The 25,045-nt window shown below is 53.8% G+C and overlaps 1 protein-coding gene across 8 annotated transcripts in view; it reads right to left on the bottom strand.

Moving 5' to 3' along the window:
* The window catches only part of PIK3R5 (phosphoinositide-3-kinase regulatory subunit 5), a 65,985-nt gene extending 46,163 nt beyond the window's left edge, over positions 1-19,822 (bottom strand). For 2 of the 8 annotated variants that reach the window (XM_028124920.2, XM_028124925.2), the window contains exon 1: positions 19,733-19,822. The gene's annotated coding sequence lies outside the window, so the exon portion shown is untranslated. Of the gene's footprint in view, positions 1-12,109; positions 12,204-18,960; positions 19,050-19,131; positions 19,191-19,732 lie in introns of those variants that run through there. The other 6 variants (XM_028124921.2, XM_028124923.2, XM_028124922.2 and 3 more) reach the window with 5 other exon arrangements.
* Between the last annotated feature and the right edge of the window lie 5,223 nt (positions 19,823-25,045).

The raw sequence follows: 25,045 nt of genomic DNA, 5'->3' as shown, positions 1-25,045 counted from the left end.
TGAAATGGTCATTTATGTTCTCCTCATCAACACATGAAATAACAAAACCCAGCAGCCGTCTAAGCACTATTATCACTTGAAAGTAGTCAAAAGCATAAATGACATTTGAGATGCTCCCAACATGACATGCAAAGTGATAGGACCCCATCTGGATTTCTACTGTGGACCAAGTCACAGGTGCTACTAATATGACTGAGGCTTGTTGTTTGCATTCATAATGGAAGGAAATACTGAGCCTCATTCAGTTAGAGGTGGGTGACAACAAAGATGGCGCACATTTCCCACGCAAGTTCTTGGACCCCCTGGGTAAGAGCCATTGCTCCCCAGAAGCTGTGTGACCCAGAGGAACAGGCATGTGGGCAGGGAGAGCAGGGCCTGATACAGATCACCGTCTTCAGGAGTCCTGCTGTGAGGAGGGGTCACCTTCCTGCTCACCCTCCTTCCCTAGTCCGGAATTCCTCAAATCCCCTTCTCTGGGAAGGGCCCTAAATAGTGTTTCCATTTCCCTTGCTGGTTCCCATCTTTTTCTTAGTCTTACCCATCCTAGCTCTCTCAAGACAGTTTAATACCTTCTTAAAATAACACCCTGGAGAGGTTTGGGGAGTTTCTAATCTCTCATATCAGACTTCTTATATGACTTCAGAAGGGCAGTCCCTAAGCACGGTTCCCCCAAGAGAGGGGGAGGCCCCAGCTAAATGTGTGGTATGGAGACACTGAATGAAAACCCAGGGCAGAGCCCAGCAAGGGGGGCCCTGGGGGCACAGCAGTTCCCTGGGCAGAGAGCCACTGCCCTCTCGCCTCCTGGGGGGCTGCTTGGGTAACAGAGAACAGTGAGTTAAGCCATGTAACCTCTGTGGACCTCAGTTTCTTCATCCACAAAATGGGAGATGGGCCTCTCCATAGTGGCCCATTATGGGGTGGGGGATAGACAACAAAAATCCGTGAATACAGCCCCAAACGAACCATCAGGCATGTTCAGAGTTCACCCCCTAGCAAGATGAGACCCAGGGGAAACTCACCAAGAGCACCAAAGGGGGGCTTTCTGGCCTTCTACTACAGGCTCAGTGCACAAAATGACCACAGCTTCCCCTCCGCCAACTGCACACCTCCTGCTGTTCTGAGACACAGCCAGGGAGGGGATGGTTTGGGGCAGAGCCAGAGCTTGGACCCAGACCTCTTCAGCCCCTTCCCGTTCTTCCTCTAAAGTCAAGGCACCCCATCTGGGGCCCGTGCAGAGTCCCCTCTGTCTTGGCCTCAGTGTCTCCATAGAAAAAGTGCCTTCTGAGGGCCCTTCCAGCTCCAGTCTGACCCAGGAGGGATGAAGCATTTCCCTTCCCACCTACGCCACCCATCTCCGTCCCCCAGCAAGGGGACAGTGGCCCCAGCTGCAGTGGTCCCAGGGCACAGAGACCACTTTGCTTCCTGTCTAACCACGGTGATAAAGGTGAGGGGGTACCACAGACAGGGCGTGGGGACAGGTGCAGGGAAGCCCGACTCCACAAAAGCACATGCCCCTGCATCACCAAGTGACAGCATCACCAAAATACAACACCTGTTTCCATGGTTCTGGAGACCTGCCTGCCCCACACAGCAGTGCTTGGGGGTGCAGGAGGAGGGGGCACAAGGCAAGAGGGACAGACAGAGAGAGAGAGGATAGGCAGCAGGAGGAATGGTGAGGAGGGGGCTTAAAGGCCGGGGTTGACCAGAAATATCCTTAAAACATCCTGGGCCTGGGGACAGATGAAAGAAGTTCAAAAACAAAAACAGAAAAGTCAAAATGCACACCAGCAGCCCCAGTGTTTCCTGTTTTTCTAACAAATCACCAATGATTTCCAAGAAAAGCAAGCCGTGCTGTGCTCGGCCCCGGGCACAGCCGCAGAATTTGCACATCTGGCCTGTGCTTCGAGAGCGCCCCGTGCCTCACGCACCCCAGGGCACAGGATGTGGCCGGCGGAGAGGTCGGCAGCTCTGGGGTGCACAGGGGCGCAGGGCCGTGAGTGCTGGGGAGCCCTCTCTGCAGGAAGACCCCTTGCAGACCCTTCCGGGGGGGGTCACGTGGGGGGGCTTCCCCAGGCCTGTCGATTTCTCTGAGAATTTCCAGGCTGGTGGTGCGGGGGTTTCGGGGACACCCCGTGGGGCCAGGTTTCCCATAGAGGAGGGCGAGGCACCCAGGGCTCTTCGCAAGTGCCCCCCCCCCCACAAACACACACAAAAAGGGTCTGGGCTCTTTCAAAAGCTCCCCTGGAGGGAAGAGCAGACCCTGGAGCTGGGCAGAGGATCAGCCCCCTTCTCACCTCCCCGGGAAGCATACCCTGCTCCTGCCTGCCCACCCCTCCAGGAAAACCCAGCTGCCCCTGGAGAGCCCCTCTCTGCACCCCTTCCCCTGCCCCAGCCCTCTTCCCTCTTCATCCCTAACCAGAGCCTCCTTCAGCAGTTCCTCTGCGCACTCCCGTGCTTCACCCACAGCTGATGCCCCAGGCCCTGAGCAGATAGATGCCTCCTTCCCTGCCAGCGATGCCAGGGCAGGGAGGGGGTCTCTACGCACAGACACTGAGCAACCTCGCATCACCCATTCAGGCTGGGGGCAAGTCCTACAGGCCTGCAGGTGCAGTGAACCCCCCCAGCAGCCGGGGCTCGGGTCAGAGGCAGGCTGTGGGTGGGAGTCATGGATGGAAGGAAGGCAGAGGTGTCCCACCTCTATCTGCTTTCAGCCTCACCCTTATTTGGCTCCTAAGCCAGGGGGCAGAGTAATCCTTAGGTTGACAACACACACACACACACACACACACACACACACACACACACACACACGCCTTCTGCTGAACCATTTGAAAGCAAGCTGTTGGTTGCAGATATCATGACAAGTCACTACTAAATGTTAGATTGAACTGTATCAAACAGGAGCGAGTATCAGCAAGTGCATATGGTTCAATCTAACACCTGAGCATGCACCCCTTAAGAACAAGAGCATTCTCCAGCCTGAAGATACCATTATCACACCGACACAAGGTTTGTCTGCCGCGCCCCAGGACTGTACATATTTTACAGAGCACAGGTCTGTGCCTGACTCCCCGCCATCCCCATGCCTGGGGGATGGGAGGGCTCATCCCTGGGGCAGGGGCGTGGGCAGGCGTGGAGGAGGGAGCACGCTGGGCTCAGCAACCACCTCCCACTGGGAGTTTATGCTGGCCGGGCTGCCCGGCACATATCCGAAAATCCTCCACAACCCGACGACAACACAAAATGAGAATTCTTCCCCAGGGAAAACAGAAGGTACATGACGAGGCTATATTTTCCCAAGATGGGGTCACCCCATCTCTCATCCCATAGCGTCTTCCACGGTGCAGCCATGCCCCTTGCCCATCAAGACGTGGAGCCTGAGCGGGCTTGTGACTGTTTTGACCAACTGATGACAGCAGACGCAACAGCGTGTGGCTTCCCAAGCTGGGTCATAAGGCGGAGCAGCTCTTGCCTCATTTGCTGGAAGTCTTGCACTCGGCGCTCGGAGCAGTCGAGTAAGAGATCTGACTAGCCGGCTAGAGGCTGCCATGATAGGAGGAAGCGCTTAAGAGGGAGTCCACCCTAAATTCATTTACTCAAAGAAAAACTTCCCTTATCGAGTGAATATGACCACAAGATATTTTCTCAATGCTGTGGTAGATACAAACATGACTAATACACTGCCCTTCATTTCAGATACTGAGATCTGCTGACGCCACCCTGGAAGGTGCCACCTCCTGGGGACTAGAATGACCACAGCCGACACACCAGGTGCGCTTCTGCCTCAGGACCTTTGCACTTGCTGTTCCCTTTGCCTGGAGTGCTCTTCTCCCAGACGTCTTCTAGGTTCATTCCCTTGCCTCTTTCCAGTCTTTATGTTATGTTGTCGACGAGGGCTTCTGGCAAACCCAACCTCTGGCACATCTGTTTTATTTTTCCCACCTCTTACCACCAACGGACACACTGTACATGTTACTTATTATTTATCATATGTGCTGCCCATCCTTTTCCTCCAGCCCCATTAGAATGTAAGCTCCACAAGGACTTAGAAGAGTGCCTCGCACATATTTGCTAGATGAGTGAAGGCATAGCGAATGAATGAGGGAACAATAAAGAGATTTCAGGGATGACAAAAGAAGAGAGATGGATATGGGACCATGCACACCTTGCTTGACTGAGATACGGATGCTGCTTTTCTCAGATGAATCTACAGGTTGACCCGCAGCAAGGCCTCAGGATGGTGGCATGCTTCACCTGGACAGCAGCTGGAAGGTTTCCTTAGGATAAAATCAAGCCATCTGATAAACTGTTGTTCCTCTAATCATCTATCTTGGAAGCGTGATGCCTGGCATGTATGGCAAAGACAGAAGGGAGGTCCCCAAAAGAGAATGGACACAAAGGAGGAGTGAGCGTGTCAGGAAAGGAAGGCTTGAGAAAAGCACCAAGGACACCAAAAAGGGCCTGTAGAGTTATTTTCAGAACTCAAGCCTGGGGATAAGGCTAGCCACTCTGGGCATGTGGGGCAATAGTTACAGCTGCTCTAGAGAAAGCAGAACCACTCTACCGCCTACTTCCTCCATCACTCTCTCTCAAAGAGAATGGTCATCCTACTGGAAAGTATGAATCAAAGAGGGTTTATTTAACCAACAGTGAGCGTGTATTCAGAGTCTACTATTGGAGGGTCTTAGTAGGCACTGGGGGTCCAGAAATCTCAAGGAGCTCGTGGTCAGATGGGAAGATGGGATCCTCAAAGGTCACCAGGCATAGTGACAGGACCACCACCACCATCACCACCATCACCACCAATGACAAATACGTACCAGACAGAAATCACTAGAAAAACAGGCAAAAGACTTGAATACATCTTTCATGAAAGAGGCTCTCCAAATGGCCAATAAACATGAAAAGGTGCTCAATTTCATTAGTCATAAGGGAAATGCAAATTCAAACCACGATGTAATACCACCACACAACCACCAGAATGGCCAAAATGAAAAACATAGAAAACCCTGTTTGTGAGGATATGAAGCACCTTGAACCCTCACGGCTGCAGGTGGGGGGGAGGTGCAAACCAGGACAACCAGTTAGTACTACCCACTCAAGTGCAACCTGTGCATGGCCCATGACACAGCAATTCCACTCCCAGACTTTTACTCAGAGGACACACACCACAAAGTTCAGAGCAGCACCATTCGAACTGGATTATATCTAATGGGCGAGGCATCCAGTGAAGGTTAATATGCAGTGCAATAAGAACTTGGAGGAGGGAGAAGGTCAATTAGCAATGCTGCTCTGAGAGGGTAATTCCCAAGATAATTCTTCAGGAAGGAACAACTTCCCTGGGATTTTCAGGCTCAGTGATGGGAAGATGGACAGAGGTGGGATGCAGGCTCAGTGGTGGGAAGATGGACAGAGGTGGGATGCAGGCTCAGTGGTGGGAAGATGGACAGAGGTGGGATGCAGGCTCAGTGGTGGGAAGATGGACAGAGGTGGGATGCAGGCTCAGTGGTGGGAAGATGGACAGAGGTGGGATGCAGGGTCAGTGGTGGGAAGATGGACGGAGGTGGGATTCAGGCTCGGCAGTGGGAAGATGGACGGAGGTGGGATTCAGGCACGGCAGTGGGAAGATGGACGGAGGTGGGATTCAGGCACGGCAGTGGGAAGATGGACGGAGGTGGGATTCAGGCACGGCAGTGGGAAGATGGACGGAGGTGGGATTCAGGCTCAGCGGTGGGAAGATGGACGGAGGTGGGATTCAGGCACAGTGGTGGGAAGATGGACGGAGGTGGGATTCAGGCTCGGCGGTGGGAAGATGGACGGAGGTGGGATTCAGGCACAGTGGTGGGAAGATGGACGGAGGTGGGATTCAGGCTCGGCGGTGGGAAGGTGGACGGAGGTGGGATTCAGGCACAGCGGTGGGAAGATGGACGGAGGTGGGATTCAGGCACGGCAGTGGGAAGATGGACGGAGGTGGGATTCAGGCACAGCGGTGGGAAGATGGACGGAGGTGGGATTCAGGCTCAGCGGTGGGAAGATGGACGGAGGTGGGATTCAGGCTCAGCGGTGGGAAGATGGACGGAGGTGGGATTCAGGCTCAGCGGTGGGAAGATGGACGGAGGTGGGATTCAGGCACAGTGGTGGGAAGATGGACGGAGGTGGGATTCAGGCTCGGCGGTGGGAAGGTGGACGGAGGTGGGATTCAGGCACAGCGGTGGGAAGATGGACGGAGGTGGGATTCAGGCATGGCAGTGGGAAGATGGACGGAGGTGGGATTCAGGCTCAGTGGTGGGAAGATGGACGGAGGTGGGATTCAGGCTCGGCGGTGGGAAGGTGGACGGAGGTGGGATTCAGGCACAGCGGTGGGAAGATGGACGGAGGTGGGATTCAGGCACGGCAGTGGGAAGATGGACGGAGGTGGGATTCAGGCACAGCGGTGGGAAGATGGACGGAGGTGGGATTCAGGCTCAGCGGTGGGAAGATGGACGGAGGTGGGATTCAGGCTCAGCGGTGGGAAGATGGACGGAGGTGGGATTCAGGCTCAGCGGTGGGAAGATGGACGGAGGTGGGATTCAGGCACAGTGGTGGGAAGATGGACGGAGGTGGGATTCAGGCTCGGCGGTGGGAAGGTGGACGGAGGTGGGATTCAGGCACAGCGGTGGGAAGATGGACGGAGGTGGGATTCAGGCATGGCAGTGGGAAGATGGACGGAGGTGGGATTCAGGCTCAGTGGTGGGAAGATGGACGGAGGTGGGATTCAGGCTCGGCGGTGGGAAGGTGGACGGAGGTGGGATTCAGGCACAGCGGTGGGAAGATGGACGGAGGTGGGATTCAGGCACAGCGGTGGGAAGATGGACGGAGGTGGGATTCAGGCACAGCGGTGGGAAGATGGACGGAGGTGGGATTCAGGCTCAGCGGTGGGAAGATGGACGGAGGTGGGATTCAGGCTCAGCGGTGGGAAGATGGACGGAGGTGGGATTCAGGCTCAGCGGTGGGGAGATGGACGGAGGTGGGATTCAGGCTCAGCGGTGGGAAGATGGACGGAGGTGGGATTCAGGCACAGTGGTGGGAAGATGGACAGAGGTGGGATTCAGGCTCAGCGGTGGGGAGATGGACGGAGGTGGGATTCAGGCATGGTGGTGGGAAGATGGACAGAGGCAATAGGCATAAGAAAGCATGATTCCTTTAGGGAAGGGCAGGTGATCAGCTCCACTGGAAGATAAAGTATGACACGGGGCGCACTGGGAAAGTTTGCTTCATGGGCTGGGGTGGCAGAGGGAATGGCCTTGGATAGCAGGCTAAGCGTTAAGGGTTTATTCAAGAGCCTTGTGTGGCTATTGCTGAACTTTCAACCGGTGCATAACACATCAGCCTTGGGATTCAGAAGGATCACACTCACAACGGGTGAGGGGGAGACCAGGGGAGAGACAGCCGCCGCGGAGGGCTATGAAGTCAAATAGAGAGTGTGCTGCTTAAAAGGAGCTGAGAATTGCAGATGAGCATAAACACATCCCCAAGTCATAAGGAAACCAGAGTTTGTGAGAGGGGACCTGCTACCAATCATCTTTGAAGAACTGGAGTAAATGAAAGATATACAAGAGAAATATGGAGAGTGAGACAGACACACAAAGACAGAGACAGACACTAGAAAGGGCTGTCTCAATTTTAAAGGACATCAAAAGCGTAGAATCTTGGGAGCTACAGTCTCTGAGCCGGCCAGAGCCCTGGCAGCGTTCTCTGCATGTCGTTAAAGGCAGATTGAGAACACTCATGAAAGGACCCGGGGGGGTCACCAGGGGCTGGAATGGCCTCATGAACAGTAATACAAGAAAATGCACGAAAATAGCATCTCTGGATTTGAGCGAGTCCTGCTAGAGTCACGTGAGAACATGGAAAAGTGCGAGCTGAAGAAGGACACAGACAGAGGGATTCATCCCTGGTTCAATACTGGTGTCAGCTAAAGAGTGTCAAGGATCTTCATCAGAACTCAGCTCTTGGCCCTTTAAAGCATGCCATTTTTCAATACACAGCTCAGTGGCATTAAGAACACTCACATGGCCGGGTAGGCACCACCACCATCCATCTCCAGAACTTCTTTATCTTCCCGAACTGACACTCCACACCCATGAGATGCTAACTCCCCAAGCCTCTCTTCCTATTCCCCAGCCCCTGGTAATCGCTGGTCTTCTTGCTGTCCTTATGAGTCTGACAACTCTGGGTTCCTCATATACAAGGAACCATACCATATTTGTCCTTTTGCGGCTGGCTCATTTCACATCACGTAAAGCCTTTAAGGTTCATCTATATTGGAACATGTCAGAATTTTACTCCTTTTTTGAGGCTAAATAATATTCCATTGCATGTACATGCCATGTTGTGTCTACCCTTCATCTGTAGACGGACATTTGGGTGGATTCCAGCTTTTGATAGAGAATGCCATCTGTATTTTAAGGGTTTTCAACAGAGCTCAGAAGGCACACTTGCCACAGAACAGGAGGGATAAAGAACCTTTATATGAGAATTCAGAAAGACCTCAAACTAGTGGAGTCCAAACGTGGATGAGACTCTCCTAATTGTCCTCCTACATCCATTCTCCTTTCTTCTATAATAATATAATGTTTAGAAGTCTTAGATTACATTTCCCAGATTCTCTTGTAGTCAGGTGTGGCCACGTGGCTATCCTCTGGCCATTGGAATAGAGGTAGATATTGATGAGTGCAATTTCCACATCATGCCTTTGAAAGGAAGAGGCATGCCTCCTTCCTTCTCTTTCCTCCTCTTGCTAGCTGGAATGCAGATATGATGGCCATTGCTAGGCAGCCATTATGCACCACAAGATGAAAGCCACATGTTCAGGCAGGCAGATCAAGACAGAAGGAGCACAGGTTCTCAATCTACAAAGGTGTCTTCTTCTTTTTTTTATTTTTATTTTTTTTAAAGATTTTATTTATTCATTTGAGACACAGAGATAGAGAGAGAAAGAGAGCATGAGCAGGGGGAGAGGCAGAGGGAGAGGGAGAAGCAGACTCCCCGCTGAGCCAGGAGCCCGATGTGAGGCTCGATCCCAGGACCCTGGGATCATGACCCAAGCCGAAGGCAGACGCTTAACCATCTGAGCCAGATGGCGCCTCCATCCACTAACCCAGGCGCCCTACGAAGGTGTCTTCTTTACGCCACCACCATGCTATGTCTCTCTGATACAATATAGTTCAGTCAATACTGAGTTATCTGAGAAGCAAAATTAGATTTTTGTTTGGGTTGTTACTATGTCATTTTGATACAGCTGGTAGGATTTTCCCCAAACTGGTGGAGTAGGTTTTATGATCTGACCTTAGAGACCACAGAGCATGCCCCCACATTCCCCTTTAAGAAGACACACCACAGAAGATGAAGTCATACTCCCAGAAAAGCAGCATGCAGCTTCTCTACAGCAAGCTCACCTCCGTGTATCCCACTCTGGGGGTGCAGGAGCAGGGACTGACTTATGTAAAGGTCAGACATCCTTTGGAGTGGACTGGGTTGGCCAGCTAGGATTGAAGCAATTCAAGTCAAGAGGGACAGTTCTGATAACTGAATTCGAGATAATCTCCTACTGGTTGGGTAGCTGGGACCATGCAAATACAGTGTAGGCATTAACAGAACTTGTCTTCCTGAAACCAGATCAGATAGTTTTGTGAACAATTACGTCCCCAAGGCAAAACTATGAAGACAAAAAAGATCAGTGATTGCCCACGGTGGCGGAAACAGAAGAAATGAACAGGCAAGGCACAGAAGAATTCTAGGACATTCAAAATGCTCTGTATAATATTACAATGATGGCTATGGGTCACTATATGTTTACCAAAACTCACAGAATGCCCAACACCAGGCGTGAACCCTGACGTAAACTATGCATTTGGCGTGACTATGATGTGTCAATATATGTTCATCCTTGGTTGAAAATGTACCATTCTGGTGGATGATGCTGAGAACAAAGGAGGGCTATGCATGTGTTGGGGGGAGGGGACGTGTACAGGAAATCTCTGCACCTTCCTCCCAATTTTGTTGCAAACCTGAAATTGCTCTCAAGAATTAAGTCTTCAGGGGCGCCTGGGTGGCTCAGTCATTAAGCGTCTGCCTTTGGCTCGGGTCATGGTCCCAGGGTCCTTCGATTGAGCCCCCATCGGGCTCCGTGCTCGGTGGGAAGCCTGCTTCTCCCTCTCCCACTCGCCCTGCTTGTGTTCCCTCTCTCGCTGTATCTCTCTGTGTCAAACAAATAAAATCTTAAAAAAAAAGAATTAAGTCTTTATTTAAAAAAAAATAATGATTATCCTGTTGCCGCCTCCATCCACTAGGCAGGTGGTAGGAGTAACAGGCAGTGAGAAGTAATCCCTGATCTTCGAAAACACTGAATGGGGAGGAGAAGGGGGGAAACTGGACTCTGAGGGGTTGAGCTCTGGACCCGAGGTGGGACTATACCGACCCAATCTCTTTAACAGTCCCCACACAGGGGCCTTGACGGGGAGCCAGCAGAACGGAGCCTTGGTCCAAGACGGGGCGTTCTCCATCCACCTCGGGACGATGCTGGACCATGACAGCATGCTGCCTTGGGCCAGAGGCAGGAGACCAGGAGAATGAAGAATGGGTGGCACCTCCTTCTTTATCCACGGCCTCCAACACATGGCCATACAGTCTCGAAGGCTCGCTTCTGCCAACTCCCACAAGTCCCCAGCACGTTTTTCCAGCTGACTCGGGAACCTTCTAGAACAGCCTCCTCTGCCAAGCCCACACAGATTGCATGCCATAGGTCTGAGCTCCTTAGCATCACTAGCTCAGAAATGGGTTTTCTGGATGCCACCCAAGGCCAGTCCTTCCCCAAGGCCACCTCCTCAAATCACCTCCCTCAGCCCACTTCTGCCTAACGTAAGGGGTTTTATGACCAATCTCTTTAAAAAGCCATGCCCTTGCTTTTTGTCGTTCCTCTGCGTCTTAGGAGCACCTTATACCCAAACCAATATTATCACACCAGGACCCACAGGCCAAGGTGACATCACAGGAGTCCTCGGCACCTCTGCCCTCCAGCTGGGCAGCTCATCTCTACGTTTCTCTAATGGGTTCAGAGGAAGAATTCACCGCAGAAAACCACCTCGGGGCATGAAAAGTCAGGTGGCGATGGTGAGCCCCATCTTTAGATCACCCACTTGCTACAGAGGGAACCCTAGAGTATTCCTGTCCCCAGGGCCACCAAAGCCCGAGGTACTTTACCAGACCCGTCCAGATGCTGCTGTCGGGTCGCAGGGATAGTAGGGGATCCTGGACACAAGCTTGTGCTCTTCTGTGGGTGGTCCCAGGCTGCTAGGGGGAGCCCAGGGCCACTGCCACAAATGTTGGAGGAGGTGGGGAAGGCAGTCTCAGCCCCCTCGGCCCGTTTCTCAGGGGGCACAGAGAATGGTGTCACTGTCTACGTTGGAGGAATCAGGATGGGAGGGTTCTCTCTCCTAGGGAATCTTTCCCAGGGCTCTCTCCTTCCCAGAAAGCCCTCTTTCCTCTCCAAAGCATTACTCCCATTCAAAAGTGGGGGGGTGGGGAGGAAGGGAAAAAAAACCCAAACCTCATCCACGCTTACCCCCGGCGATCGCCCTGCTTGGGAGTGACAGGAGGGAATCTCCTTTTGCTCTAAAGGGTGTCCACTTGACTAGCAGAGCCACGTTCGGGAGCAATGCTTTATAAGCTGTAAAGGGCAATATGCAAACTAACCATGCTTAATGGTAGTACTTTACTTTCTCCCAATTTAAAAACTCCCAAGGGAGTTCTATGCCTGCCTTGGCCTCCTCCAGGGTCAGCATGGCCGCGCACCCCTGGGGATGTTTGCAGAATCCCCAGAAATCCTCCAAGCGTTTCTTTGTCCTGCTCCCGCCTGAAAACACGGCTCCTGATTGCCCCACAGCCTGCCCGGTAGGCAGGACAGGAAGCCCCTCTGCCTTGTAAACATCGTGTTGCAAACAGACACTTTACTTCCCCAGGTCCCTGCATAGAAGCGGCCATCGGTGTGGGAGTGACTTGTTTGGGGCCGGCTGCCCCGGGCTTTCCCACCATCAGACTTACAGAACTGCTTGTCTTAGATCTGACTCACCTGGAGGATGGGACGAGGGTTCCCCAGGAGTGGGCTCTCAGCATGTGTAGTTGGCCAGGGGCCCCTGGGGCCTGGAGGGACCCCACGGGCTGGGGGGAGACATGTGCCTTGTCCTGTCCAGGAAGGCAAAGACACAGGATTTTGGTGCTCCTTCGGATGCCCGCAGAATCCACGGGTGCCTGGAGGGTGCAGTTCCTGAGTTGGGGGATGACTGAACCCCACGAGATCTCAGATGGGGGGGACAGTCAATCACCTGCCATCCGAGCCTGGGGCCCCGGGCTTCCTCCCTATGGAGGCTCAACCGGCCAACACGGACTGAGCACCCCCAAAGCCTGGCCCCGCTGGGCACTGGGGAGAAGGGGCTGAACACGACAGCTGGGGAGTCTCCTCATCGGGAGGAGGGAGCAGGGAGGCAAGAGCACATGTTAGGTCCTGGAGAAACTGAGGCAGGCAGCCTGGCTGGAGGAGGGGTGAGCGTTCGGGGAAAAGACTCCAAGAGCCGGACTCAGTGTTGACACCTGAACGGGAAGCCAAGGACTCTGGGCTTTCCCTGGGAGGTAGGGCGTCACCAGAGGCTTCCAGAAGCTTCCGAGCACGGTGACGAAGGGGTTTTCGCAGGAAGAGCAGGGTGACAAAAGCTGAATGGCGAGTGGTGGGTGCGGTGGGGAAGTGAGAGAAGCCAGGACCCCGGGGGGAGGCGGCGACATGACACGGACCAGGGAGCGGGAAGATGGAGGGAGGACTCAGAGGTGACTCCACGGTTTCACGCCTGGGAGGCTGTTGTCACCAGAGACGAGAATGGGGAAGTCCGCAGAGGAAGCCCGCTCTGTGGGTGAGGAGCTGGGCTCCCGACAGGGGTTGAAGTCAAAATGGTGCAAACAGCAGGCCCGGGCTCGGAGCCGTGGGTGTGGGACAGGGACAGAGATGGACCCCAGGATGGCCGGAAGAGAGAAAGCCCCAGGGGAGCTGGGGGCATCGGGGGCCTGGGCAACCCCAAGAGACATACCAGGTAGGAGGAGGCCACCAGAATTCGCCATTACGGAGCCACCAGTGACCTTGGAGGCAGCCGACCTATAGACAGAGGGCTGGGTGGTGGGAGGCATGGCGCCCTGGGGTCTGAACTTGGCAGCCGCCGGGAGTCCTGCCATTAAGACAAGTGCCGTGAGGGAAGGAGCAGCTCCTCTAAGTCTACTAGACTCGGAGAGCAGACTGGGGCAACTCACAGGCTGGGCCCCTTTGATCCAGGAGGGAAGGGGCTGGGAGGGATGAGCGGGTGACCTAGGGACAGAGGCCGGGATGGGGAGCTGTCACCTCCCACCCCCACCCCATGGTGTGAACGTCAGGCTGCAGCCCCCTGGGTTCCCTTAGGCGCAATAGCAGGCCAAGGAAAACTCTGACTTTGTCTTCTCAGAACGCAGCTCCCAAGATGTCAGTACAGAAGTGAATGCAAAACACAAAGATCTATGAAACACTGGCTCCCCAAACCCCACAATAAGAGTCCATTAATCCCCACCAGGAGGTTGGGCAGGCTGGCCCTGATAGCGGGTCTCGGATAGCCACCCGGAAAGGTGATCCTCAAAGTGGGGCTCGATGCGTGTCCCTCAGCAGGGGCTGGAAGGAGCCAAGAACAAGAGAGCCCCCCACAAAAGCCCACGCTCCAGCACAGGATGTGAGCAAGGGTCCTGGGGTCTCCTGCCCTGGATGGCGACACTTTTCTGACCACCAAAGCACCCCCACTCCGGAGGAACAGGCCGTGGGTTTTGGGGGGGGGGCATCCGGCCAGCTTCGGGATCTGTTTATTCAAGGCCACCGAACTTCTTAAATTCAAATTCCGTTGTCAGAACAACCGATTTGTATACAACCAGTCTGACGCGGCCACTATGATTTGGAGAACTAGAGACCTGGGAATGGAGCAGCTGTGGCCTCCATTCTCACGGCAATCATGTCCACATATGACATGTATTTCCCCTGAATGCTTCCCCCAACGGGGAACTCATTACCATAAGGCCACCCAGTCCATTGTTGATCTGTTCTGCATTTGTCCACGATCTTCCTTGTAGCAGACTTGCGGCCTATTTAGGTCCCGTTTTTTCCTTCCTGGAGAATGATCCTCGCAGAGCAGGCAGCCTTCGCCTTTTCCCTTCAAACATCTGGAGATAGACACAACTTGTCCCTGGTGCCCTCTTCTTCTTAGAGGACAACCTCTCTGCTCCTTTGGTCCTTTGGCATGATGTCATCACCATCTTGGCGACCTGTGGCTGTGTATGACGTGGTTTATCAGCATCCCCACCAGATGCAGCACCTGGAGCCGAACTGGGCCATCTGGTCGCCCAAGGGCGTGGGAAGTAAGGACTCGTGGGAACTCGTGGCTGACCGTTGGAGGCCAAGAATCAAAGGTGACGCCCAGCTGGGGAGCACTGAGGCAGCAGGTATGTGCCTGGAAGGCTCTGGAAGGGAGAAGAGGAGAGGAAAAAAGGCCCCCGGAGGCCGGGATGTGCGGGCAGAGGAACCAAAGACCAGAGCCTTTATCCCGACTTCCCAGGAACAGATCACTCCCCTGCTCCGGCCACCAGCCCGCGATGCAGAAGAAGATGAGACTCCTCCAGAATCACTTTGCAGAGCCTCACACCTCCACACCTGACAACAGCAGGACAAAAGCAACACGCGGGCCGACCTTACTTACGAGAAAGGATGCAAAAAATCCGAAAGAGGTTCCGAGCACGTCAAATCTGGCACTGCCTTTAAAGAATAAAACGCCTTGACCAAACGGAGTTTGTTCTAGAAATGCAGGATGGGCTCAATCCAAGGAAGCTAATGATATCATCTGTCACATAAATCTATGGCAAGGCAAAAGGATGCAAGAATCTCCTGGTTAAGATGCTGACAGAACTATTCAACAGACTTCACTTCCATTCAGGCTTCTAAAAATCCTTCGTCATGAGGAACGGAAGAAAACTTCCCTCACACGTGGCACTTGACCGGGCCCCCACATCAGAGATACGAGGCCCCAGGCTCAGGCTGGTCCCTGGGCGCTCGGGGAGCTGGGAGCATCTGTGGCAAAGAAAGAGCAGTGCTAGGACGGAGCAGAGGGTTTCTTGTAAGGACGCCACGAGCAAAAGTAACGCTTTTACGTCATCTTGAGAATGGCCTGAATTCAAGACTTGATGAGAAGTCCAGAAAGTGTAAGCATGGAGGGTGGGGGCTCCGTGAGTGGTCAGGGAGCTCATCCCCTGCGCCCACTCCACTCCCCCACACTTTTTTTTAAGTTTTTATTTTAAAGATCTTCTTTATTTATTTGAGAAAGAGAGAATGAGAGCCAGAGAGCACAAAAGGGAAGAAGGTCAGAGGGAGAAGCAGACTCCCCGCTGAGCAGGGAGCCCGATGGGGGACTCGATCCCAGGACTCCAGGATCATGACCTGAGCTGAAGGCAGTCGCTTAACCGACTGAGCCACCCAGACGTCCCAACCCTGACCTTTTATGCAAAACTTGGAAAGAGAGAGGGAGAGAAATCACGTATACGTGTGTACGCACATGTGTGCCTTTTTTCTGGCCGAGGGGCGGGGTGGTAGAAAGTCTACCATCTCCATTATCAAGGAAGAGCCGTGCAGATGTGCAGATGTGATCTAACCCAGAAAAACACCCTGAGGAGGTGGGCCGTCCCAGCCCGGCTGCGTGGACGTCGCTCTGTGACCATGTGCCTCGTGCCAAGAGTCCCAACCACAAGGCCATTCAGGCACAGACGCTCAGACCCCAAGCGCCCACACGGACTTCGTGGTTCTGGGAGGACAGCTCTGGATGGAGAAGGATGTGGGTGGAGGGGGGGCGTTGACCGGATTATAGAAAACCAGCGTTTCTTAACCCTGTAAGGGCAGCTGCTCCGGAAAGGGACAGAATGAAGGCTCGGCAGACAATGTGGCGCAGGGGCTCCCTTCGAAGCTGGGGCCCTCCTGCCAGGAGACCACGGGGGCAGCGGTGAAACATGCTCCCTGCTGATGATCAGTGCCGAGGAAAAGGGGAACACCGCTAATAGAACTGATGGCCTCCAAGGGCCTGAGCCCCTGGTCCATGCCACACACTGGGTGAGCTACCTGCCTAATGGTAGGGATTACTACGATCGATCGGCATTGCTGTTTGTTTCTATCTTGCATCTCTCAAGTCTCACCATGAATAGGATTTGGCTAGGGAAGCCTTTCCTTCACCCTCCAAGCTATATGGCGCTCCCTTTGTGTAAAATCACAGGCCCCTGCTAATTCTCACCAGTGTGATGAAACGGGAGGTGGGTCTAGTGTCCCGCCTGCCTGATGAATCTCATGAGGGCAGGAACAACTGTCTGTGTTGCTCAGGAGGGAGGGAGGGAGCCCAGCACCTGCCCGGGACAGGGAAGGTGTTCCGTAAAAAAGTGCTGAGCCAGTGAAGGGAAAGTGGGAGCTCAGGAAGGGACCGCAGAAAGCACCTGTTACACACCTCCCCGCAGGTGAGAACGGACACCCCAGGGGATGGGCGCGGACGGAACCAAGGTCACATGCCTTGCAGCGCAGGAGACACGCGGAAACCAGGTCAATCAACTCCAAGGGAGGCAGAAGCCCAGACGCCACATTCAGCCCTCGTGCCCCAGCCCCTGCCCCCAACAAGGAAACCACACAGCCTCATTTGCCTAGGTCAACAACAGCAGCTAGAAGACTCCAGAGGACCCGAAAATGAAAAGCACACCCCTCCCTCCTGCAGGCGGCAACTCCCATTGTTGGTGCGCATGGATTTCTTGCCTCTGACATCCTGGGGGGTGGGGATGGGGTTATGGTGAGAGCTGAACAGCCACACAGAGCATCAGGTGGCTCAGGTGAGCAAGCCAACATGTTGCTGGTCAGACCCTGTAGGCCAGAGTGGTCAGTGCCCCGGCAGGAGGACATACGAGGTGGGCTGAGGACAGGCGGAGTGGTCAGGGCCGGGGAGTGGGGAGGGGGTGGTTGGAAAAGACTTCACAGATGATGAGGTTTGAACAGGGGGGTGGAATCACAGTCCATTGGGCAGTAGAGGAAGGGAATGGCAAAATGAAGGAAGAAATAGCAGGTGCAAAGGCACTGGGGTTTGCCCAAGCTTCCAGAGATACAGCAGGACAGTGGCCCTGAGCTGGCCGGCGAGAGGCCCGGGAGCCATGCCAAGGGGTATGGGCCTTCCCCAGGGGGTGGTGGCAGCTCTAAAGGGTTCACGGTCAAAAGTCTTGCTTCGATCTGTTGCCTTACATGACCACGGCAACAGGAGCAAGGCTGGAGCCTAGTACCCCAACTGGTAGACCCACCAGACCCAGGAAGGACCCCGCACCCGCTCTCTGCCACCAGTCACCCACTGTGTCCTACCCCTGAGCCCCCATCCTCCTGCTGGGGGCACCTTGCTACAGCTCTATCTCCCTTATCCAGAAGGCACCTAACTGAAACCCCCTGTTACCCAGAACCCAGCTGCGAGCCTGGAAGCAAACACAAGAGACCCAGGGCGGGCCACCACTCATGTCCCCAAAGTCATTATTTTGTGTGCTGCCAAGAAAGAAATACTGTTGTCTATTATAATGGTAAGATGCATCTCGATTTCTGAGTCATTAAAATGTGAAAATATGTCTTCAAATCTACGGGATATCCTACTATGTCATACATGGTTGCTCTAGGAACGTCTCATCTTCCCTTTGGGCACAAGTCAGATGTAACCCTTCCTTTTTCCCCTCCTACACACATCTATGCCAGAGCCTCAAAAATCAAACTTACCCCCTCTCCCCTGAGTGACTGCTCATCACTCTCTGGCCCCTCTAGAAGCTTCCTCTCTTAAGAAGCTGATCCAGGCCTTCAGCCCACCCACAGCTGAGGCAGACAACACTTTTGGTTCACAGGGATCCCACAGGGCCAGCCAGGTCAGCCCACTGGGGTGAGCCTCTTGGAACAAAAGCTGGAGCGCTAAGGTGAATCCAAGCTGGGGCTTCTAGGCTGTCCAAGCCAAGAGGCTACTGGGGGCTTCTGGCTCTCCTCTTCTGCCACTTCTCAGCCAAGAGGCCCCTGATCAGTGTGGGGAGCCTCATCATCATTACCCCTCCAGTAACCCCAAACACGCTTTTCACCTAGTACCACCACTTAGCTTCCACTGATTCCTCTTGAAAGAAACAAACAGAGCAGCATGGGAACGAGGAAGGGGAGGCTGAGGTGGTCTGCTTCCATTACAGCTTGGCGAGAGAAGATAATCATCTCCCTCTTAAGCTGGAGGGGGGGGGGCGACGCTTAAAATCCCAACGAGGCCCAGCATACAGAGACCCCAAGCCTGCCGGTCCCTACAGTCCTGGCAGCTTATGCTTCAAAAAGCAAGGAAGGGTATCCTGAAAAGAGAGGGTATCCAGGAAAAGAGAGCTTGACCACTGGAAACCTTCTTCTTTGTCTTCCTGGACCCGCACCACGGTGGGCAGGCTGAGGAAGCAGGGAAGCCCCCTGATCTCCATACTCCTGTTCTGCAAGCGCGCAGGAAACAGCTCCCATGTGCAGCTAGTTTCATCACACTTTTCTCATGGAATTTCCCCACAGCGCTCCCCCCGGGGGGGGGGAGCACTATTAGAGCCCATTTCACAGATAGGGCAACGGGCTGGGGGAGGGACAGAAGATGCTCAAGGTCACACAGCAAGACCCCAGCGGCAGCTCAAGTCTCCTTTCCACATCACACAGGGCTCCCCAGCAATGGGTCCAGGGCATCACTGAAGGAGCTTATCCAAATTTTAGAAAAATACAGATTCCAGACTTCGCCCCCACCCCCCGCCCCCTAAAGCTGGGCCTGGGGCCCGGGGAATGCGTGCTTTAACAAGCCCTGGGAACCAGCGCCTTACCAGGTGGTCCAGGGCAGGAGGAAGAGTGTGGACGAGAAGATGCAGCGACCACGGGAGGGAGGAAGGGAAAGGGCGATCCAGAAGGGGCCTTCCGGGCAGACCTGGCCTACTTTGAGCCCTCATTTCGCCTAAACCCACCCCTCCTCTCCGCGCAGAGGCTTGTTAACTCACTCGATACCACATCCTGCTGCTTTCATCTCGCGTTCCTTTTCTCTCTGAACCCTCGCCTTCCTCCTACTGACCTGAACCTCTCACTTATTTACCCCGGGGCCTGGGATGGGCCAGCGCGCGCGCGCACGCGCACACACGCGCACACACACCTGCACACACGCACCCGCGGAGTCACGCAGGGACACCCGGGTGTCAACACGGCTCCCGCCGCGCGCTGACGAGCCGCGCTCCAGAAAAGCGGCCGGCGCCTGGGCACCTCCGCGACGCCCGGGTCCCGGCGGCGACGCCCACGCTCCCCGCGACCGCTCCCCACGACCGTCCCCAGACGGAGGGGGCGCGGGCTCCTGACCCCCACTCCGGCCGGCTTTCGAAGGGGGCCGGAGGACGCGGCCAAACGCACCGCCCCGGCGCTCGGCAGGGCCCCCCCGCCCCGGGACGCCCCTTCTGTCTCCGGGAGTACGGGGACGGCAGGTGCGCGGACCCCCGTGCCCCCGGGGCCGGGACACGGCAGCACCGCCCAGCCCGCCCGCGGCGGCCGCCGCTCTCAGAGCCCACTGCTCCCCGACGGTCGCCACGCTGCTCCGCCCGCCCCGCCACGCACCTGCAGTCCCCGCCGGGCGCCGAGCCCCTCTCCAGCGGCGACTCCCCGCGGCTCGCGTGCTTTCGGGACCACGACGCCGGGCAGGAGCCGCACTGCGAGTCCCGGCATCGGCCCCGGCTTTGCTCGGACGGCGGGCCGCGGGCGGGGCCACGCCGGGGCGGGGCGGGGCGGGGCGGGGCGCCCGGCGGGTCTCTAGCGCCACCTGGCGGCCGGGGCGCGCGGGCGGCTGGCCCACTCATCCCCCGAGTCCCGCCGGCCCCGCGCAGCGCAGGAGCGGCGGCACCAGCGTGGAGCGCGTCTGCCCTGGAAGGGTCAGTTCCCCGCGGGTGGGCGGCCGCGGCCGGAGGGGCCCCGAGCGCCACCGACCCCCCGGGAGTCAGGTGCGGCGGGTCCCGGAGAGCGGAAGCGCGGCCTCGACCCCGCAGGACGGGTAGGCGGAGCCGGAGGGCGGCTTGGGGTGGGGGCTTCGGGGAAGGAGGACAAAGGGGAAGCTCCGACGAGCTGCTTCCTTCTCTCACTGCGACCCAGCGCCCCACTTCCTCCTCCTACTTCTATTTTCTTTGGGTGCTCTTAACCTTTAAAATGCCTGCACCCCTGGTGCGCAGACGGGCGCCTGGACCCCCACCCCTCTGCAAGAAGGCAGGCCTTCAGCACCGCACCTCTAGCCCCGAGGCTGCCTCTCCCCCTTCCTCCGCCGGTGGCTGTCACTCGGCCATTTCTCGGCCCCCGAAGCGGGGGGTGGGGGGTCATGTCCAGAGTCCAGGCCCTCTTCTTGCCCCTTCCTCCCCTTCCCCCCCCCCCCGACGACGCTGGCAGGAAGAACTCAGCACGGAGTCGCGGGAGTCCCTGCGCTGCCCTGAGCCTCGTTTCCACACTTACAAAATGGGGGTAAGAAAGTTGTGCCGGCAGCCCTTGCAAGGGAAGAATAGCCCTTGATTTCAGAATTAATACAGGGCAAGGCTGAAATTTCCACTTCCACTGTTGAATGGGACTCTGTGTCACAATAGCTGTGGAAGGCGCTTGAAACTGGCCACAAGGTCGGACGTTACTGTTGGTCAAAAGCCACAGACCTACCTGAGGCTTTGAGGGATGTGAACACCAATGGCTCTTCTCTTCCTGACTCCCAAAATACCAAGAAAAAGCAACTTCCCCAAAGGCACAGAAACAGAAAGTACCCCTGGGCGAACACAACGGTCTGGTTCCAGCCTGCAGTTAGAGCTGCAAAGGGCGCTCAGAGGCCATCTAGCACTTGTATGCGTCATCCACCAGCCAGACCCCCGCACGCCACCATTTCACAAATAAGGAACCAGAGCCACGGAAGGGCGAGACGGCACGCTGAGGTCACGCGACTTGGTAAGGGTGGGCGCGGACTCTAGTCTCCCCAATCCCTACTCTTTTACACCACAATAAAAGAAAGGGGAAGATGGAGACAGCCCAGAGGTGGCCAGGGTGGGGACACTGGGGTGGAACTGCTCTGGATTCAGGAACTGAGTCTCCAGAATGGCACAATGTATCCCGGATTGACGTGTTGGATTGTGAGATCACTTTGCAAGGCTCAAGAAGACGCTAGAGAAGTTATGGCATGCTTGACTTCCTCCATGTCCCTGGTATTCCTAAAACTGAAGGTGTAGGAAGGCAGAGTTGCCTGTTAGAGCTCACTGCCAGGGAGCTGAGCACGCCATGAAGCCCACTTAGTCCCATCCTGCATCCCCTGGGCTTGCCCGTATCCCAGCCCCTCACCAAGTTCCACTCTGTCCTCAGAGGGCTGGCCACTGACCTGAAGATCTGGTCAACACCTGACACCTATTGGCTAGAACTTGGAACTACAGCCATTCTGGCACCTTCTGCCACCTTCTACTCCCACCTCCCCCAAGCCACTGGTTAAGACTCAAGGTGCCCTTGTCACTCCTGTGGCACCTGATTATGTAATACTTTGTACAGCTCTTTGTTGTCGCTCCATATGTCTGGGGCGCCTGGGTGGCTCAGTTAGTTGGGCATCTGCCTTTGGCTCAGGTCATGATCCCAGGATCCTGGGATGGAGCCCCGAATTAGGCTCCCTGCTCAGTGGGGAGACTGCTTCTCCCTCTCCCACCCCCCACTTGTGCTCTCTCTCTCTCTGTCAAATAAAGTGTTAAAAAATAAATAAAAATATATGTCTATCTATAATCTCTCTCCTTTCAACTGCCTTGTTTTCAAAGAGGAATCTACCCCGTCTGCTTCCTCTTATTACATTTATCCTTAATGCTCTGAAAATAATCACCAAGGAAACACTAAAATTGGATAAATAAATAACTAAGCGGAGAAAAGACAACGCTTCCTTAATGGTAGAATTCCAGTGACTAAACGTCGGAGGAATGATGGAGTTAGAAATTGGCAGACGTCACAGTAATCATGTTTGCAGGCAAGAATCATCAATGGATGCTCAGTGTGGTGGCCAAAGGTGTGATGATGAATGGGTTATTCGCTTAGACTTAAAGTTGCTCCCCACAAACCACCTGTTAGCTACAAAGAAAGAATAGTAACATGACAGTGGAGAAACGGGGAGACCCTACCTTCACCAAGTGAAAAATATTGACAGTATCATAGCAAAGCGTCGCAACGTCATTTACCTCTTGATTTGATGCGCTAAGAAAAGCACATCATTTTCATGGCATTCTGGTCAAAAATGCCTTACCCCCATGGGCACCTGGGTGGCTCAGTTGGTTAAGCATCCTCCTCTTGATTTTGGCTCAGGTCATGATCTCATGGGTCATGGGATTGAGCCCTGCATTGTCGGGCTCCGGTTACTTGTACCCTCTCCCTCTGCCCCTGTCCCCAATCTCGTGCTTACTCTGTCTCTCAAATAAATAAATAAATCTCTTTTTTTAATGCCTCGCCTCAATCTAACCATAAGAAAACATCAGACTACACCAAACTGAGGGAAGGTCTACAAAATCTTCCAACAGCATAAAAGTCAGGACACAGAAGACTGAGGGACAGTGTCACACAACAATGAAATACAATGAGGGATTCTGGACTGGATCCCAGACCAACAAAAAGGACATTAATGGGACAGTTGGCAACATTTGAATAAAGTCTATAGATTCATCAATAGTACTGTATCTCTTAATTTCCTGATTTCAATAATCATACTATGTTATGTTCTATCCTAATATTTAGGGGAACTGGTTGAAAGTTTTATGGGAACACTCTTTGCAACTTCTTATGTAATTCAAAAATTGTTTATCAATATATAAACTTTAAAGAACAAAAAAAAAAGTTCCAAATTTTACAAGCATTTGAAAAACTTCCCCTGTCATTTTCTCTTATTAAAACTTGCAAAGGAAACTACAGACATAGTTTGTAGTTTCTGTAGGAAACTACAGAAACTCTTCTCTATGATACAGATATAAAAATCTGAAATAAAATAAGCACAAACTATATTCAGCCTTCAGTGGAAAACAGTAATATGCCACGACAAAGTAGGGTTTGTTCAAGGAATGCCAACATCCTGGAGGAGCCTAAAGGAATTCGGACATATTCGCTGCCTCAGGTGGACTGGTTTGCCCAAAGCATCTCTGGTCAAAATTCAGGGGCCTGTGAAGAGGGGTTTGTGGGTGGACCAGAAAGAGTGGTCTCCAGTGGAAAGTTCCAGAAGTTCAACATAGGAGAGGTTGAGGCTCTGACTGACCGACTGCCATCTTGAAATTTAGATGGGACGTTTGGGGAGCAGGTGGTGGACGTGGGGCCAACCTTCACCCCCACTCCCGCCAAGCCTGTCCTTCTGTGTTGCAACCAATGGGCATGTGACCACTGTACCTGGCCATCCCCACAGCTTAGCATCTGAACCCGATGGGAAAAGAGCTTCAGGCAGAAGCACAGGGAGCTGCTTTCATTAGGGTCTTCCAACCTGGACACAGCAGCAGAAGGGCCAAGGGAGAGAGTTGGGGAGAAGCACACAGTGAAGGAAGCTTTGAAAGAAGCTGGGAGACTGGCATACGGGCCAGAAGCTCTAGTGTCTCTGAGAGCCAAGAGGTCAAGCTTATGGACCGAACTGGCCAGAAGGTATTCACTTCCCCATAGGAGGGCATTTCATGGCAGCATTGTTTATACTCTGTGCCTCCTGAAACAAACCCCGTTGATATTTCATTCTTTTATTTTCCCCAGTTCAGTGAGATTTTCTTTCCCCACACACAGTATTCTTACGATTTCTTTTCTGGTGGCATCCTAACACTGTATTCTTCCAAGAGACACACTTTGCATATTAAACATATAGGAATATTCTTTGCTTCCACTGATAAATATGTTTGCTCCCGTTTCTCTTGAAGCCCATAACCCTCTTGGCTTCTTCTCTTATTTCCACATTTGCTAGAGACATGATTACAAGAAATATTTCACCTTCGCCTAATCCCATTATAAGAAAAACAACCGCACGAATACAAAACTGGCCATTGAACCTTGACCTTGATGTGTAGGAAACAGTGGGGTATGAAGAAAACAAGGTGTGGAAAGCATGCAAATAAACTAACGGAGCCCCTCTCCCAGGCCCCCATCCAGGGGGGCAACTCCAGCCCATTGTGGGCATGTGGGAATGCAGGCCTGCTGTGGTCAGATTTTATAATTTTTAAAGAGAAATCAGAAATCGGCATTATTAATCTGAAATCTCTTGATTTTTAAATTCTGGCAGCTAATTCAAAATGGTATTTTAAAACCCCTGGCAGGCCAAGCCAGACATGACCCTATTGAGTTCCAGTCTGTGACATCTGTTTTATATTATGCAGGTGGGAGCTGCACCAGTGAGACCTGAGTTATTTCTGTTAATGTGAGCTAATTTGTTCCCACTGGCTCCGGAGACACTTCGTTTATGGAAGGAGGGCCAACGTTAAAAGTTTATGAATGTTGTTCATCATACGAATAGGACACAGGAGAAAAACCATATAATTATCCCAATAAGATGTGTCCTGATGAAAATGCATAGTGACTGGGGTTAGAAAGACTTTGTCAAGATGACAAATGTGTCGATCTCAGTCCAACAAACAATAGGATACCTAGTGATGACCTGGAATGGAGAGCAAATACAGTCCTTAATAGCAAAGGCATTCCTGTGAAAATGAGGAGCAAAACAAGGATGTCACTCTGTGGATGGTGTCGATAATATTCTGAAATTCAAGGGAAATCCCTAACAGTTGAAAAATGAATAAGAAAAATAAATTCGGTGGTGCGTGGGTGTCTCAGTCGGTTGGGCGTCTGCCTTCGGCTCGGGTCATGATCTCAGGGTCCTGAGATCGAGCTCCGCATTGGGCTCTCAGCAGGGAGTCTGCTTCTCCCTCTCTC

The sequence above is a fragment of the Eumetopias jubatus genome, unplaced genomic scaffold (genome assembly GCF_037043125.1).
Source record: "Eumetopias jubatus isolate StellerSeaLion01/CBP00866 unplaced genomic scaffold, mEumJub1_p1.0 scaffold_10, whole genome shotgun sequence".
NCBI lineage: Eukaryota > Metazoa > Chordata > Mammalia > Carnivora > Otariidae > Eumetopias > Eumetopias jubatus.
Note: the sequence above shows the minus strand (reverse complement) of the source record. Positions and strands in the feature narration are given on the sequence as shown.